The 17,786-nt window shown below is 40.1% G+C and overlaps 1 protein-coding gene across 3 annotated transcripts in view; it reads left to right on the top strand.

Annotated features, from left to right (window-relative positions):
- MID1 (midline 1) overlaps positions 1–17,786 on the top strand; it is a 274,648-nt gene that overhangs the window by 157,677 nt on the left and 99,185 nt on the right. The window lies entirely within an intron of this gene.

Here is a 17,786-nt window from a genome sequence, read left to right as displayed (position 1 = left end):
TCTCACACATACTTCCAGATACCAATTATCAGCTTGCGTTAGAAATAATAAGAAATCTATGTTTGGTATGAAATGGTTACGCTTATGCAGAAGTAATACATTTATGTATCTATCTCAGCTGCTAGTGACAATTTTTCAACAATAATGGGTGTGTGCTGTCCATAACAGTGTAAGCAGTTGTAGAGGGGTATGATTGTGCATATTAGCCACAATTTGAAGACCCACATATGTAGGGGTTCCCAAAGGTACAGAGCCTTTCCCTGTTCATAAGAGTATGTTTTGAAAAACTTCATTTGTATTTCAAAGCTTCTGTGATAATACCTCTGTGGGCACTAGTTTCTTACGATATGTGTTATTCTTTTAAACTGAGGATAATGATAATTCTGTTTAATCCTATTGCTTTTCCTCTACACATCTTTTACATCACTGTTACATGAGGAAAGCATTTCAATACCAGTTTTCTCCAGAATATACAATTGTTTGTACAATCAGCATACCAAGTACAGCTGTTTCAAAGTTGTAGCACATGGAAAGCAAAATTTCAAAAAATCGAATAACATTGCTATCGTTATGCAGATTCCGCATCCATACCGAAACGCCATTGTATATCAGAACCAAGGCTGCTGTGCAGTCTTCCAGTATCACTGCAAAATGTCCTAAGCATCTATATGTTCAGTTATATTAGAGGTTTGTTTTAAGCAATCTCCAGCTCAAATAGCAGCTATGGAGAGCAGTGTCACATTTATGTGAGCCAATGTTCTTTTAGCTGCCAGACTGGATACAGAACAGCACACTAGAGAATGGAGAACTCCTTCAGAAGCCCCCTCCCCTGTTCCTTAAGGGAAATGCTGCAGTAATTGTTAGAAAATTACAACAGACAGACCAAGTGTTGAAGGCATAAACCTGTATCTTTGGCCAATGTACTTACGTGTTACAGGGGTTTTGGTGGAGAACAATTTTGTTTATTTGAATATACTACTTTAGAAAATACATTTTCCCTCTTGCTTGCCTTGGGGATGGGGAAGGAAAGGTAAATGAAGCTGTATTGAAGACATAATGGTCAAGTCAGTGTACTTATTTTACATATATTTTACATACTTGCCATGCCACATAATGTTTCTTTAAGAACCGTCCTCAGATGTTACATTTGGGGATAACCAGCTACAGCTACCAGGAGGATCATGGGTAGCACATGGTTCTGGTACATGTGGTTGGAGATCCCCAAGTGTAACATCTGAAAAGGATTAAAATGTTCTCAATATGTATCCCTCAAAACTTATGCTTGCATGTATTTCATCTTAGCCTTTTCTGAACTTTAGTAATTGTTTATACATGTGTTAGAAGTTTTACATACTTGCCCTTTAGAGAATAGTGATGATATTTTTCTTTAGTTTAGGTTGCAAACCTATGACTAGTTCCATTCATATCCGTGTTTTACTCATGTTGAAATCTGTAAGACTTCAAGGGAGTAAAAATGGGGTCATATTTCAGCTTTGTGACCAATTGAAGGCTCCCCAATTACAACTCTCAAATCCTGTGTACTTCAATTTTTGTGTGTACCTGCAGAGCTCTTAGTGTATTCAGGAAGCCCCACAAGCACTCTGGAACTCACTAGTAGTGGCTTGTGTAGCCATCAAATTATATTTGTGAATTTGATACGATAGTTCTACATGGAATTAACACAGTTTAACTCTTTGTTTTTTTAGTATGACCAACCATTTTCTTAAACAGCACCTTAAATATTTTTGGGCAGAATCCGTACAACATGTTGGTGCAACTGCTGTTCATCTCATGACTTGCCTGTTGTGATGTCTCTTTAAGTGGAGGCCGTCTCTCAGCACACCTGTACTGTATTTATTATCTTAATGATCACTCAGCTCAGTCGTCTTCGTTTGCTGGCTGATTCCGTTTGGTAGCCTTAAGAACATAAGAACATAAGAAAGGCCCTGCTAGATCAGACCCAGGCTCATCAAGTCCAGCAGTCTGTTCACACAGTGGCCAACCAGGTGCATTTAGGAAGCCACAAACAAGACGACTGCAGCAGCACCATCCACCGCACCCAATGTAATAGGCATGCTCCTCTGATACTAGAGAGAATAGGTATGCAGCATGACTAGTATCCATTCTAACTACCATAATGTCAGCCATACTATCTCAGGTTCATACTCCTGCTCCCCTTCTGGGTGGAGGCTTTCAGAGATGCCAATAAAGTAAGTTCTTTTCTTTATGGGATGCCTGACTATTTTTGTGGCTATCTTTGAGGCCTTTATTTGAGGTCAGGACATGACACCCGTGAACCAGTGTTTCATGGACTTTGAATTTGTGGCTCAGATTGAGCTGTATTTAGAAGAAGAGTTGGTTTTTATATCCTGCTTTTTCTCACAATCACCTTCCCCTCCCCACAACCAACACCTTGTGAGGGAGGTGGGGCTGAGAGAGTTCTGAGAGAACTGTGACTAGCCTAAGGCCACTTAGCAGGCTTCATGTGTCGGAGTGGGGAAACAAATCTGATTCACCAGAGTAGAGTCCGCCGCTCCTAACCACTAAACCATGCTGGCTCACATTTACTTGGAACTAATTCTATGAAGTTCATTGTAAGTGGTATAAATATGGAGCAACTCTTAGAGTTAGCCCAAACTTTAGCGTTAAAGTTCATGGCGCGAAAATCAAACAAGTGGCAAAATATGTGGGATGCTGACAATTCTGAACAGTTAATGTGGCCAGACTTCTTGAATTAATTTTGGAGCTGCAGACTCAATCCTTTAACAGTTAGCACTTCTGTGTTGTTGTAGAAAAGTTAGGCCATTTAATCTGTTCACAACTGATGCCACTGCACTTCTCCTTTGCCATTTACAAGCAGGTGCATAATAGACTCATGTTTAGATAGTGACAGATAAATTGTTTTGCAATCTCTTTTCTCCAGCAAAGATGGGGTAATCTTCAAGAAAGTGGAAATGATTGGGAATTTGAGTATCACAGAGTATTTCTTAATTCATTTGAAGCTTTGTCTTCTTCTATACCTTTCCAGGTTTCAAAAGCCAAAGGTATGACAATAGATCATAACTAGTGAAGCACCAAGATTATGGTCCTACTAGACATTTCTAAGCTTTAGAAAGTTCTGTGTTCAGTGCATTGATTCAAATGCTGAATAATGCTGATAATAATTGATAATAACAAATGTTGAATCGCAAACTGTATGGCCTGTTCCGTGTTCCAAGTAGACCTTGTGATTTTTCCTCTTCAAATAGCTGCACTCATGCATAGCATGGCAGGTTACTTTGAGAGTCAAGTAGTTACCAATTACTCCTCTTTCTTTCTCCCTGTTCTGTGATTTTTCTTTTCTACTCTTGTAGCACCTGAAGAAGTGAATTCTGAGTCCAGCTCCTGCTGGAATAAATGTTATTAGTCTTCAAGTCAGCACTGGATTTCTGTCTTCTTTTCCTACAATAAACACTGCTGTCCTCTGGAATCAAATCAATGTGCCAGGCATCAGTTTCAGTGATGTTCAGTAGGGCTTCCAACCAATCACATACCAAGGTTATTTGGTCATACCTAAAGAAGTTAGCTGGGTTTTTAACTTCATCTTTTAGTTTTTGTTTTTCAATTACCATTTATGCTGAAACCTAACAGGTAGTTTATATTATAGAGAGAACCTCTGGCAAATAAAGTGCAGCTTTACTTTGATCCTAAAAGCCTTATTTGAAAATTGGACTACAGGTTGAGTATCTCATATCCGAAATGCTTGGGACCAAAAGTGTTCCGTATTTGGGATCTTTCCAAATTTTGGAATATTTGCATATACCTAGTGAGATATCTTGGAGCTGGGACACAAGTCTAAAGGGGAATTTCTTTTATGTTTTATGTTTTATCTTACACACATAGCCTGAAGATTACAATATTTTTAAGAATTTTGTGCATGTGGGGCATTGTGGGAAACCTGCCATTGGTGTCACCGGCCTGCACACATGTTTTATTATCCTTTGTGGGCGCTCAAAAAGTTTTGGATTTTGGAGTATTTAGATATCGGATTTCCAGATAAGGGATACTCAACCTGTTTTAATTTCAGGGCTGCTTCTTATGTGACACACATACTCTGCCGTGTATGATATATCATATGAGAATATTGCTGTGGTTTCCAGGTTGCACAATTTAAGGGTATTGCTGTGGTTTCCAGATTGCACAATTTAAGCCATCCCAACTGTTGTACTTGAAATCACATTACTGCACTACAATTCATACATGATAGTCTACACATTTAGTCCTACAGCGAAATTATCGCATTGGCACATCATTGTAACTCAAGAGGTCTTGTGAAAAATACTAGTTGTCTAAAATATGCAAAATAACATTGAAATTAAAAATGTTTTTTGAACTGTCTTGAAGGAATAGCTCAACCAGGACAGTGCTTTGTGAAAAACTTATTAGAAACAGCAGGATTATTAAGAGCTACAGGAAGGAAATCCTCTTTTGGAACTGTGGCTCAGTGAAACACATTTCCTTGCAAGTGTTATTAAAGACAAGTTTAACTAGATCCAAAGAAATTAGACCAAGTTTTGCCTCTGTTTTACCATTATTGTAACATTAAAGTGAATTCTACAATTCTTATACATTGCTTTCTTTAATATAGGTTGGATCTTCTGGATCCACTAGTGGAGTCACTTTCCTCTGACAGAAGGAGTCTTGCCTGATGCAAGACATTCCTGGGGGTGCTGCATCAGGATAAGGTTCCTTCCTCTGGAATTCCAAAAGCACTTCTTCTCGTGTAACGAATATGTGGGATCCAACAAGGGTTGCCAACCTCTAGGTACTAGCTGGAGATCTCCAGCTGATAGAGATCAGTTCACCTGGTGAAAATAGCCGCTTTGGTAATTGGACTCTATGGCATTGAAGTCTCTCCCCTCCCTTAAACCCCACCCTCCCCAGGCTCCGCCTCAAAAACCTCCTGCCACTGGCAAAGAGGGTCCTTCAACCCTAGATCCAACCCAATGTTTGTTTATTTTGGATGTAATATGTTATATTGTTTAAGAAACGAAAAATGATAACTGTATAGGAACAAACTAAAGAATGATTGTGTAGAGAGCCCCCCTATTAATTAGGCTGCTGAAAATCCTTTTAAAACATGCCCAAAATTAAACAGTATGATTGTCCTTAACATGATTAAAAATCTATATCTCCCACATCTTAACTGCTGAGTAACTGCTAGTTCTCGATATGCAGCACTGGGTGTCAAGCTATGCTAATTGCATACATTTGGCCCTGGCAGTGTAACTAATTATTTAAACAATATTTCAGAACCATTAACCAGAGGAGAAAAGATGCCATTACAATCTAACTCCTTTCGTGGCAAAATGAACGTGTTTAATTAAAAGCTGTGGTACACGTGCATGCTACACTGGGTTTAAGCAAGTAGTTAGTTATTGTGAAGACTGAGAAATGAATACTAAAGGCATAAAACATTTTAATCTCTAACTGTTAGCTCTCCAGTCCTGGAAAGTTCTGACTCAATCCAGTTCTTAACAGCTGGCTTGCAAGTTAAAGAGCATGGCCTTGAAACAAAACCAGGGCAAATGCTTTTGTTTAACCAATAAGTAATATCTTCATATGTTGTGCATTTTTAATAGGGTGGCCTGGCCTGGCAAGAAGTGAGAGATTAGTGGCGGGGGGAGAGAGGACACGGGCAGCAACCATCAGCACTGGTGTGACATCACTTCTGGGAAAACTGGAAACTCTTTGTTAAACTGTATAGTTTTCAGTGATTCCTGGAGAGGCATGACTTCATTTCTGGGTTTCCCCTGGAAGCAACAGCATGCCATAGGTCTGAAGGCCATTTTTTATTTTATTTTTCTTTGGCCACTGCTCAGAGCAGTGGCAGGAAAGGAAAGCTGGGACCAGGGGATTCCCCCACATGGTTAATAGCAACCCTAGTTTTTAATATGTTAGTTATTCTGAGATATGCTTGCATCTCTTAAATGATTTTCTAATTATGCCAGATATCTGTAATATATTCCACAATAGATGTGAAATTATGTGTATTGGATATATTTAAAAAATCTCTTCTCTTGAAACAATCTAAAATGTATTTGTATTTATTAAAATATTTATATCCACATATACCCTTGGCCCTTCATGGGATTATAAAATACCAAAAGACGTATAATTGAATAGTGGTTTCATACAGGCAGTAATGATTGGCTGTACCAGTTTACATACAAGAAAATCTGTGGGGAGGTGCTTAAGGAGATAGGAAAAAATGATTTTTATAGCTAGGGTTGTCAATTTCCACGTAGTAGCAGGAGATCTCCTGCTATTACAACTGATCTCTAGCCGATAGAGATCAGTTCACCTGCAGAAGACGGCTGCTTTGGCAATTGGACACTATGACATCCCCTCCCCAAACACCGCCCTCCTCAGACTCCACCCCAAAAACCTCCTGCCGGTTGCAAAGAGGGACCTGGCAACCCTATTTATAGCATATATGTAGCTGCCAATTTTGGCTTGGGAAATTCCTGGAGATTTGGGGAGGGGAGGGAGCTCAGTTGGGATGTGTTGCAATGGAAGGATTAGTCTATGACTCTTAAGTGATATTGAAACAGAGGACTGTTACTTTTCTCTGTTGTTTAGTTTATTGGGCTTATAATTTTGAAAACTATGTTATTAAAAGACCTCTGGAATCACCGCAGTATGATTCAAGTTTATAGGACCTGAAAAACAAAATATTATATGTGTAGCACTGCAGTGGTATTTACAGGACAGTGTGTTCTAGCCAACAGTTGCATGTAAGTTCGTTGAGTCAATTGATGGGATTGCAGCTGTTAGTTATTATCTTAGCTGGGTTTACATTAATGGGAAATATCCTCCTAATGCAAGTTTTCATGAGGATCTGAAGACTTGATGACATGAGCCTATATTATTTTACAATTATGACCTCGGCTTCATCCTTGCATAAGCTAAGGCTGCCATCTAATAAATCCCAAAGGACTCTTTACCCACAACCTTTTTAGCATGTCAGCATGTTGGTTCACACTTGTTCCATGTTTTGATAAAATACTGCTTTAGGAAAAGCAAAACTTCATTAGAACATGTATTGGACTAGCAAACATACTGACAAACTGAAAAGATTGAATGAATTGGCCTGAGTACCTGAATTCTGACCTAGTGATAGTGTAAATATGTATTTTTCCTCTTTCAGAATGTTAATGAACTCTGTTCCTGGCAGAAAGTGGCAATACATTGGCAGTTTGCTTAAGGAGAACCAGTGATTTAATCTCTCACGTGCCTTGGGTAGGAAGTATCATTAGGTATTTCTTGCTTATGCAGCATTATAAATGTACATGTGCTTTGTAGAGTTTGTAAGTATGAAATACAGGTCTATGCACCAAAGAACTTTAACATTTACAATGGACATTATAGAACCAAAAGAAGATAGCGTAGCAGGCATCTGTGGGATACAGTTTTCTTATTTTAAGTTTCATGTTCATTAGTGCTCCACTTTGTCACTTAAGATCCGCTTAAATTTGTAAAAATGCATTTCAGACTTGTGAGGTTGACTATCAGCCAAATTGGTAACAGATCCAACTGATTCAAAATTGTTGTACAAAAAAATACCAAATGAATGTTCTAGAGTTTTGGAGTGATTCAGAATGAGCAACAGACGGAACTACATGCTTTTAATTGCAATACCACTTGTGATTTCAATGTGAAAAAATGATACAAGTGAAAAATGCTACGAGGAAGTTGTAACACACATGAACCCACATGAAGCTGTGTTATACTGAATCAGACCCTTGGTCCATCAAAGTCAGCATTGTCTACTCAGACCAGGAGCAGCTCTCCAGGGTCTTAGGGAGAGGTCTTTCACATCACCTACCTGCCTAGTTGCTTTAACTGGAGATGCCAGGGATTGAACCTGGGTCCTTCTGCATGCCAAGCAGATGCTCTACCACTGAGCCACAGCCCCTCCCCAGTAAGTTATTTGTAAATCAGTTAGTGTTCTCTGGACCATTCTTCACATCCCTTACTGGTATGCTCATTTCAACAGTGACAAGCTTTCTATTAGTGGGAGGCAAATTAGCAAACAGAAGTCAGAAAACTGGGACCCCTTTTTTCTTAGTAAAATTCAGCCTTTCGTTCATTAGGTGGGAGAGGCTTTGTCTATGCCCAGGCTGTGCATGAAGAAGGGATTCTGTCCTGAAGTTTCCCTATCCTGTAAAACCAGATGAGAGTGCCTGAATCCGCAAATAAAAAGGCTGGACTAGATGTTGCTGTTGCTCCATACCAATCTTCCTTGTAATGTGTCTGGTGTTGTCAAGCTGGGTATTTGTCTATCCCTGCTGCTAACAGCTGGTAATGTGAAGCAGGGAGTAAAAAAAATGCAGAGCTTAATGATGTGACATAGTATGTTGTGTTATACATAATGTTTGCATGAATAATGTGCAGAGAGATCCACAGTGGTAGAAGTTCCACGTCTCTTGAAATGTCTAATTCTACCATAAGAATGGATGTTAAATTTAAAGAGACTATAATATTAAAGAATGAAAATAGGTCATACACAATGTCTTTTTGTGGCATCGTTCAACATCTGCAGAATTTATTCTTAATGTGTTTTCAGATGAAAATTCATTTTTAATAGACCTAGAACTTTAGCTTACCTTTCTGCATTGTATCTAGTGATCCTTCAAACACTGCCTGTAATTCAGCTGCTGTCTAAAAGTGAGAAAAGAGGGAGAGGAATCTAGTACAAAAGGAGGACATTTCAATCATACAGTAGCAATTGAGAATGAATAATTTAGGATGCCTTAGGAGATGGGAAAATAATGCAGTGAAGAAAACGGAAGCCATATAACAGTGTGCATGGCTTACATTGGTACCCTTAGCGGAGTTACACCCATGTAAGTCTGTTCAACTTCATTGGACTTTTTTTTGTTGCTGTGAAGTCATAGCTGATTTATGTCAACACCGTAGGGTTTTCAAGGCAGGAGATGTTCAGAGCTGGTTTGCCATTGCCTGCCTCTGTGTCGTGACCTTGGATTTCCTTGGTAGTCTCCCATCCAAATACTAACCAGTGCCAACCCTGCTTAGCTTCCAAGATCTGATGAGATTGGGTTAGCCTGAGCTATCCAGGTTAGAGCTCAGTGGACTTAGAAGGAGGTTCCCCTATGTACTGTTAGGCTGCTTTATAATACCTGGCCAGCTACCTTTTAAGCTAATGTTTCTTTACAGTGTGAACTACATGTGTGTGTGGTTGTGGGTGGCTGACTGGCTGGCTGAGTGTGCTGGGAAGACCCTTTCTAAAATTCACTAGGTGGTATTAGGAAAGCCTCTTCTTTATCAACCTACATCAGTAATATGGGGATGATACTTAGCAATGAATGCATTGTTCCCAAACTAAATAGTAACATAGTAACTGTTGAATGCTCAAGTTAAATTATTATATTTATAATCCCACTTTGAGTCTAGGCTCAATTGAACTTTTGAAGATGTTACTGAGAGAATCATCAAAGCTAAAGAAGCTCTCTGATTCATGATCTTTAGAAGAAAAAGAGTTGGTTTTATACCCTGCTTTTTCTCCTCCTTTAGGAGTCTGAAAACGGCTTACAATTGCCTTCCCTTCCCCTCCCCACAACAGACACCTTTTGATGTAGGTGGGGCTGAGAGAGTTCTGAGAGAAGTGTGACTAGCCCAAGGTCACCCAGCAGGCTTCATTTGTAGGAGTGGGGAATCAAACCCGGTTCACCAGATTAGAGTCCGCTGCTCCTTACTACACCACGCTGGCTTTAGTGTCTGAAACTCTTTTAAATGTGTGGTGCTTGTCTTATTTATATATTTGTTTATACCTTTCCCTTGTAGCTCAAGGTGGCTTACAATTGTAAATTAAAACCAGCCATAATAAATTAGAACCCCATTAACACTCCCCATACTTGCAGTGTAAATACAGTAAAAAGCCTTCATAAATAAAACAGCCTTACTTACTCTCTCATCTCCTCATGGAGCCCATTCCACAGAGTGAGACCCACTATTGAAAAGGAACAGGCTATGCTGTGGCTAACTAAAGTGGGAAGACAACCTGAATGTGGCAGAGAGGACCATAATCTGGGAATGGGGATGGACAGTCCTTCATATAGTTCTAGGAATTTCATATAGTTCTAGGCTATGAAGGGCTTTAAAAGTCAAAATCCCTCCAAAGCACCAGTTTTCCCCACCAGGCTCATCTCTGTCTTGTCTGGACTCAGTTTGTTCAAAAAAGACTTCTGGATGCTTCTGGAAGGCTCAGATAACAAAATACAGATTTCATATAGAATACAGCCCCAAAAGTAGGACAATTGTGTCTTATTGAAGAGCAGATGAGACAAAATTGGGGCAGTCCATGACAGGTCCCTGCCTACTGACTCTGTTCCTTTCAAGTGGAAGTTCTCCATGTACAATCTGACCAAAAAAAACCCACCGAAGGGCAGCTATGCCAATAACAAATCTATATCTCAACTGATAAGAATAGTGTACTCAACTGTGTAAAAGGCCACTGATAGTTATCATCAGGGATATATGAATGTCTCTTGTCCAGTTTTCAGTGAAAATTTACAAGGGAGCACCAAGGCAAGATGTGGGAGAGCCAACATCTATACTTTATTTTGAAAACAGATACCGGGGTCCGCAAATGAAATCAGAATGAAGGCATCAGGAAGTGGGAATTTAAACTCCCCCATGTCATTTTCTTTATCTAAATTATCCCCCCACAAAACAAATGCTGTTTGACCTGCTAAGGAAAACCATATGGTTGTAGGCAAATAGCACCTGAGGCATGGATTTAGATCAGGTAAATCATACAGGGGAAAGGGGTTAGCCTGCTGTTTATGTGTCATGGTCCTAATCCATTTTGGGGAGGCCTCATCAAAATTAAAAATGTAAAGTGATCCAATCATGGACCTTCTATATCATTTATAGTTCCACTGCTATTATTTCTTTATACCTTGCTTTCCTATTTAAGAATAAATATCAAGGTAGCTTACAATATTAACATTTGAGATTAAACTTAAAAAAAAGGCAATCTGCAATTAAAGGAAGTTTTCAGGCAACACCTCTAAAGAAGGAACCATCCACATAATAGGGATGGGGCAGGTTCCAAAGAGCAGGTATGTATGCATGGTAGAAATCCATTAGGGACCTTGGATCCAGGCCATTTATTGCCTTAAAGTTTAATACCTGTACTTTGTGCTGGGCCCAGAAGCACCCTGGCAGCCAATATATTGGAACAAGGTAGATATAATGTACTTGCTGTTGCCAGTCCCTGTAGGTACCACAGTTTCCGTGTTCATAATCACTTGAACTTTCCCAGTTCATCCTCAAAGGCAGCCCTAGCAACAACATGTTACAATAGTCCAACCGGGATGTCACAAAGATATGAGTTTATTACGCTTATTGGGTGGTATTCCTGATTTTAAAATGTGGATATGAAGATGAGTGTTTGGAATAAGCTCAAAATTAGCAAAGGACTGCAACCAAGTTGTCCAAGCCTAATTGCAGACACTTAGCAAGATTACTGTCTTGACATATAGGCTGTTTCCGCACCATTAACGTACAGCATATTATCCTCATGTTCAATCTGCGAGGTTTGGCTGCACAGTGAAAAATTTCTGTCCACGTCTCCTCTTCGCTTCTACCTGAGAACGTTTTACCGTGTCCCCACTTCCCTACTGCTCCAGAGCTGCTGGCTGCTTTCTGCAGCTGTGCGTGAGATAAGGCACACTCCAAAGCTTCTCCTTTTTAACCTCGTAGCTCCCCGAAGCACAACAGATGCAGTGAGCGAAGCCAGCTGAGCAGAGCCCTGTGTAATCCGAAGTCCATTTCCCTTCTGCCTCGTCTTCCTAAAGATCAAATCCAGCTCATGTTTCCAAGCAACAGTCCTCTATTGACCAAGCTGGAAAGGCCCCCCTTCACCCACTCCAGCAAATAAAACTCCACCAAGCTTCTTATCCCAAACATCTCCCTCCCCGCTGAAGCGGGGAGGAACATTTCACAATGGAGCACCAGAGAAAAGAGCAGTGAGTGTGTGCTTTTTTAAAAAGGAAAGAAATACCCTCTCAAACACAGAAGCATTACATTTCTTTGCTAGATCAAATGCAGTAAAAAAAGTCAAAAAGAAGGGAAATTGTTGGCTGGATGGGAGAAAGAGAGGAGAAAGGCAACACAGTGTGTGTTTCCAACAGAGGGACAGAGACAGGAAGCGTCTTCAGGTTCTCCGCACCCCAAGGATGATCGTCTTTAAAATAGAGTAAAGAAATACACAGTCGTATAAGCATTGGTCGAAGAAATGACATTAAATGCGTGGAAAACGTTTCCAGGACCAAACAGAGGGAAAATGGTGCAGAAACAAAAAGATAAGACATTTAATTAAATGTTACAAATAATTAGTGCGGAAACCCCCACAGACTTACAACACACATGGAAAAAACAAAAATGCCAAATGGATATGTTGGCATTGGCAAGCTACTAATAATGCATTGGAGTCTGAGATCTGGGTCTGATCAAACTTCTTGAAACTATTCTGTTCAGTATATGTCTAAAGTTATTTGCACATTAAACAAGTGCTTTTGGCTGTCTGTGAAATGCATCCTCCCAGGCACATATCCTTTTAACTACTTGAATAGGAAAACTAATCATGGAAGCACCTGTTACATCCTCTGGTGTGAACTATGCTAGCTCCCTTTTAGTTTCTTTATTGGTTTTACTCTACAGGTGTTCAATTTACAACTTCTTTCTAAGGAATGCCTTACAAAACAGCAACCAGAATCTGATTGCCAATTTGAGCATTCAGAACTCACTCTGGAGCTGTTTTGTCATCTTGGTTGGCAATCTTTGTAGTGCTTAGAACAAATGTGTCTGATTTGATTATAGCTGAAATTAGATTGGCTCAGAATTTGTTAAACCTGCCTGCATCCCTCTTCAAACATTACAAGGCTCTTTATGTTCAATCCTAAAGCTTCAGATTTTATCAATAGAGAATAGTACCAAAAAAAGATACTTTATTGTTCTGCTCTCATTTTCCCAAAGCTGACCATAACTATCAGCACTGCAGACTTTCAGAAGTTCTGTTTTTCAGGATAAACTTTCAGAAGCCTCTCTTTACATTGTATGCATCATTTTTCGTTCCTGGAGAAAGCCGATATGGAAATAGTGAGTCCTAAAACAATCAAAGCAAATTCTCATAAGTACATTTGGTGAATTCTTTGAATTTTTGACTTGTATGAACAGTACTCAAGAGAAAATGAACAGTTTAGCATAGCCAATACTAAGATCCCCTTAATTCTGTCTTTATAGTATTTATAGAACAGTAGGCTCTTCACAGTTAAGAAGCAAAGGAGATTCAGTAGTGTGTATAACACTCTTTTTTGATGACTTATCTATTCAGTTATTTTTGAAGGTTCTAACAGTGTCTTCAATCAAAACTGCCATTGTCATTTGGTCTTTCACTTTTCATTGCAATGTAATGCATCAGTTAACCAAACTGAGTGTGTATGAAGAACTTGAATTGCCAGGTTATTCAAGTGGTTCTCTCTGGGATTTATTAGCATGTACCTGTGGTGTTTACCGTTATTTTTCGCTCCATAAGAAGTACTTCTTTTCTCCTCAAAAGTGAGGGGAAATGTCTGTGCATCTTATGGAGTGAATGTGCGTCTTATGAACCCTAGCCCGGTCCATCCAGGACTCCCAGAGCCGGGCGGAGGGACCCCCGCCCCTCCCGCCAGCCGGCTGGGTGCGCCGGAACGACGCGAGCCGGCGTTCCCCGCCCTAATCGCCAGCTGGGAGGCAGACGGGGTGCACAGAGCTGGGCGCGTGGGGACGGCGTGAGCCGGCGTTCCCCGCCCCAACGGCCAGCTGGGAGGCGGGCGGGGCGCACAGAGCCCGCTGGGCGCCTCGGGACAGCGCGAGCCGGTGTTCCCCGATCCGATGGCCAGCTGGGGGGGGGGCGTCTTATGGTCAGGTGCGTCTTATGGAGCGAAAAATACGGTAATTCTCTTTAAAAAACCATTTGAAGCTAGATAACGTTTCAATGTTCCCATTAGCACAATGCATTGAAGATATGACATGACAACAAGTGCTTCTAGAAATATTTTATAGTGAAACAAGTACTCTGTTTCTGAAGCTCAATTATGCCAACAAGTCTAATCAAGTTTCAATGCTTTCCCACAGAAACATGTGTAGAGATTTGGATCTCTTGCTTCCAAAGGATATATTATTTCAGAGCAAAAAAAATGTGAGTGGTGATATCAATATTAGTCAGGACCATAACTGGGTTTTGAAAGAGACTCTGCAAGATACTGTCCTCTGGATCCCCCCAGTATCCAGCTGCAGCCTTTCCTGGACAGAAAAGATTTTGCCACTGTGGTTCATGCCCTGGTATAATCTAGGTTAGATTACTTCAATGCACTCTACATGTGTCTAACCTTGTAGACTGTCCGGAAGCTACATTTGGTACAGAATGCTGCAGCCGGAATGTTGACTAGACTTGGGTCATAAGGATCATATGACTTCAGTCTTGTTGCAACTATACTGGCATCCAATTCTGCTTCTGGCCTCTTCAAGATGCTGGTAGAATCATAGAGTTGGAAGGGTCCATCTAGCTCAACCCCCTGCTTAATGCAGGATCAGCCCTAGAGCACCCCTGACGAGTGTTTGTCCAGCCTCTGCTTAAAGACTGTCAGTGAGGGGGAGCTCACCACCTCTCCAGGAAGCTGATTCCACTGTTGAACAAATCACTGTAAAAACTTTTCCTAATATCCAGCCGGTACCTTTCCACTTGTAATTTAAACCCATTATTGGGAGTCCTATCTTCTGCTGCTGACAGGAACAGCTCCCTGCTCACCTCTAAGTGTGTGTGTGTGTTGTGCCGTCAAGTCGCTTCCGACTCATGGCGACCCTATGAATGAAAGTCCTCCAAAATGTCCTATCTTTGACAGCCTTGCTCAGTTCTTGCAAATTGAGGGCTGTGGCTTCCTTTATTGAGTCAGTCCATCTCTTGTTGGGTCTTCCTCTTTTCTTGCTGCCCTCAACTTTTCCTAGCATGACTGTCTTTTCCAGTGACTCTTGTCGTCTCATGATGTGACCAAAATATGATAGCCTCAGTACCTCTAAGTGACAGCCCTTCAAATACTCAAAGAGCAATCATGTCCCCCTTCGACGAAACATTCTCCAGTGCCTCAGCCTTTTCTCATAGGGTTTGGAATTGACCTTTAAATCCCTGGTTGGGACCAACATATCTTAAGAACCACCTTTTCCCATATGAACCTACGCATTCACTTTGGTCAGCTTAGGAGTGTCGCGGTGCCGTTAAGCTTTAGAATCGACCCCTTCCTGAAAAGGGATATTTTATTTTATTCAGCCTGCTACCCACTAAGCAGGGATCAACACTGTCCACCTCTTGTGAGATAGACTTTCTCTTGAAATGTTCCAGTAAAAATATGAAAAGAATATATGAATAAAAATACTATTTATTTCACATAAAGTATATGCATGTAAATGGTTACAGAAATAAAAACAATATTAGTTCGTTCAACAGGAACAAAATATTATGTATCCAAGCAATATTAGCAATATCAACAATCTCTATGACTCTATATAAGAGTTTTCCAAGTATATATTTCATTCAGGAAATAATACAGTTTACAGAAATCTTGTAAAATAATGGTTAGTGCATTGAATAAGTATCCTAATTCAAATTATTTAAATATAAGACATACTTTACCCAGTCATGTCATTGCAGAGTTTCTGTAAGGATTCTATAAGTTCACTTAGAATAGTTAGATTTCTTTCAGGTATTCTCTTAAGTATTACTCTGTTATTTCAATGCCTTTAGTAGTTGTAAAGGTAGGAGAGATCTCTGATTCCATAGTTTCATGTTAGAGCTGATACTATAGCTCTTCCAGCAGTCTGTTTGTGACTGAAGGCATGAGACCATAGAGTCTTTATATGTTTGAGGTTTATGGGTCTGAAGCCCATGTTCAAATTAGAAAAGGCTATGTGAAAGCCATCTTTGAGTATGCATTGCCGTAAGCATTGCTGTATAGCTAAGAGCCACCTTGATGGTTTGGCTATACTGTAATTAATAAGTATTTGAAGCTATGTGTAAAGCTTAACATTATGTGTAGAGTATAAACTCTATTTGGCAATCTCTCTGACAGTGCCAATCTTTAGAGAGTACTGAGTATAGTTCAGTTTAAGAGCTTAAGGCTCCATGGATCTCCATCCATGTATTCCAATTATATGTATTCCAATTGGAGTAATTCTATGTGTTAGCCATTGTTGGCTGTAATGCATGTTTATGTATGCATGTGTATGTCAGACAGTTCTGTGTGAGACCTCAGTCTTAGAACTGACTGCAGAGTATATTCAGTGCTTCCTCCTTGTGTAGAGAAACCCCTGGAATATGCTCTGGTAGTGGGCTTCTCAGAGAAGCTGCATTTACATCTTGTCTGTCAGAACTTGAAAGTCTGTATAAAGCATAGACCTTATGAGAAGGCATTAGTCTTGTTAGAACGAATGAGTTCTCCATGTCACCATATTCAAATATGGTAAGATCCATACCCTTATAATCCTTAGATTAAGGGCCTTCATCACATATTTAGGATGAAGCATTGTACAGATAGTTATTCCAGACAATCAGTCTTCAGAGAGACAGACTGTGGCATAATACCTCTCTCTGTGAGAGTTCTCCAGAAATAGAGACAAGTATAAATGATTGTTCCTAATTCACACAAGAATCAGGTTCCTAATTCACGGAAGAATTAGGCTGCCAAGGTTTTACATCTTTGGTAGATGGAGGAAGTCCATAGGTCAATAAGTTTAGACCATCAGGAACCTCTCTAACCTGTAGTCAGAGAAAGGTCTCTATATCTTTTCAGAGCCATTATCTTGTAGATGTTCTGGAATAGGTCCAGTCAACTTTGGTTCTAGAATCCCTTAGCTAAAGCATTCTATAAATAAACAGTAACTTAGCCAGTAGTTAATCAATAGGCCTTATAAGCAGTACTGTGCACTTGACTACCATCTGCAGTAGTTAGTAGATATGACAGTGTCTATCATTCCTTGTCAAGCAGTATGTTTTGCTTAATCAGATAAGCACACCTGCAGCTGTGACCTTTATCTGTGACAACTGTAGTAAATGACTATAGCAGCAGAATCTGAGTTTGCTTCTACAGCATACCAAGTAAGCCTTGAGCTTATACAGTCAAAGGTGTTCCAGTCCATGAAGTGACATAACATCTTTTTAACACATTTTAACACATTTCTATCCCTATGAAGCCTAATGGGACATGTTTTCATATCAAAATCCTGTTCACATATGGTTGCCTGCGACAGGAGGCCCTCCTTTGCTTGCCCCTGCCATCTGAGGCAAGACAGGTGGCAATCAGAGAAAGGTCTTTCTTGGTCATGGCACCAAAACTTTGGAAATCCCTCCCCAGGCAAATCTGTCTATCTCCTTCTATTGGTGTCTTCTGCCAGCAGGTGAAGACTTTGTTTCTTTGGCATAACTCCAGTCACAGTTTCTAGTCCTGCTCCCCGGTTCTGGTGTTGTTTATTTATGTGTTTTTATTCCATTAATTTGTAATGTAAAAGGTTGTTTTTAGTTGTTCTGATGTTTTTAGGTTTGCTCCCTTGGGGATCCCTGCTCGGGTGAAAATATTTTAAATAATAAATATGTAATCGTAATTAAAATTAGTTGTGTATTAGAGCAGTCCTAGGATTACTATTGGGTAATATTGGTGGAATTTCTAACCTTTGGGATGCTTGATTCA

Source organism: Euleptes europaea, chromosome 16 (genome assembly GCF_029931775.1).
Source record: "Euleptes europaea isolate rEulEur1 chromosome 16, rEulEur1.hap1, whole genome shotgun sequence".
Classification (NCBI taxonomy): Eukaryota; Metazoa; Chordata; class Lepidosauria; order Squamata; family Sphaerodactylidae; genus Euleptes; species Euleptes europaea.
Note: the sequence above shows the minus strand (reverse complement) of the source record. Positions and strands in the feature narration are given on the sequence as shown.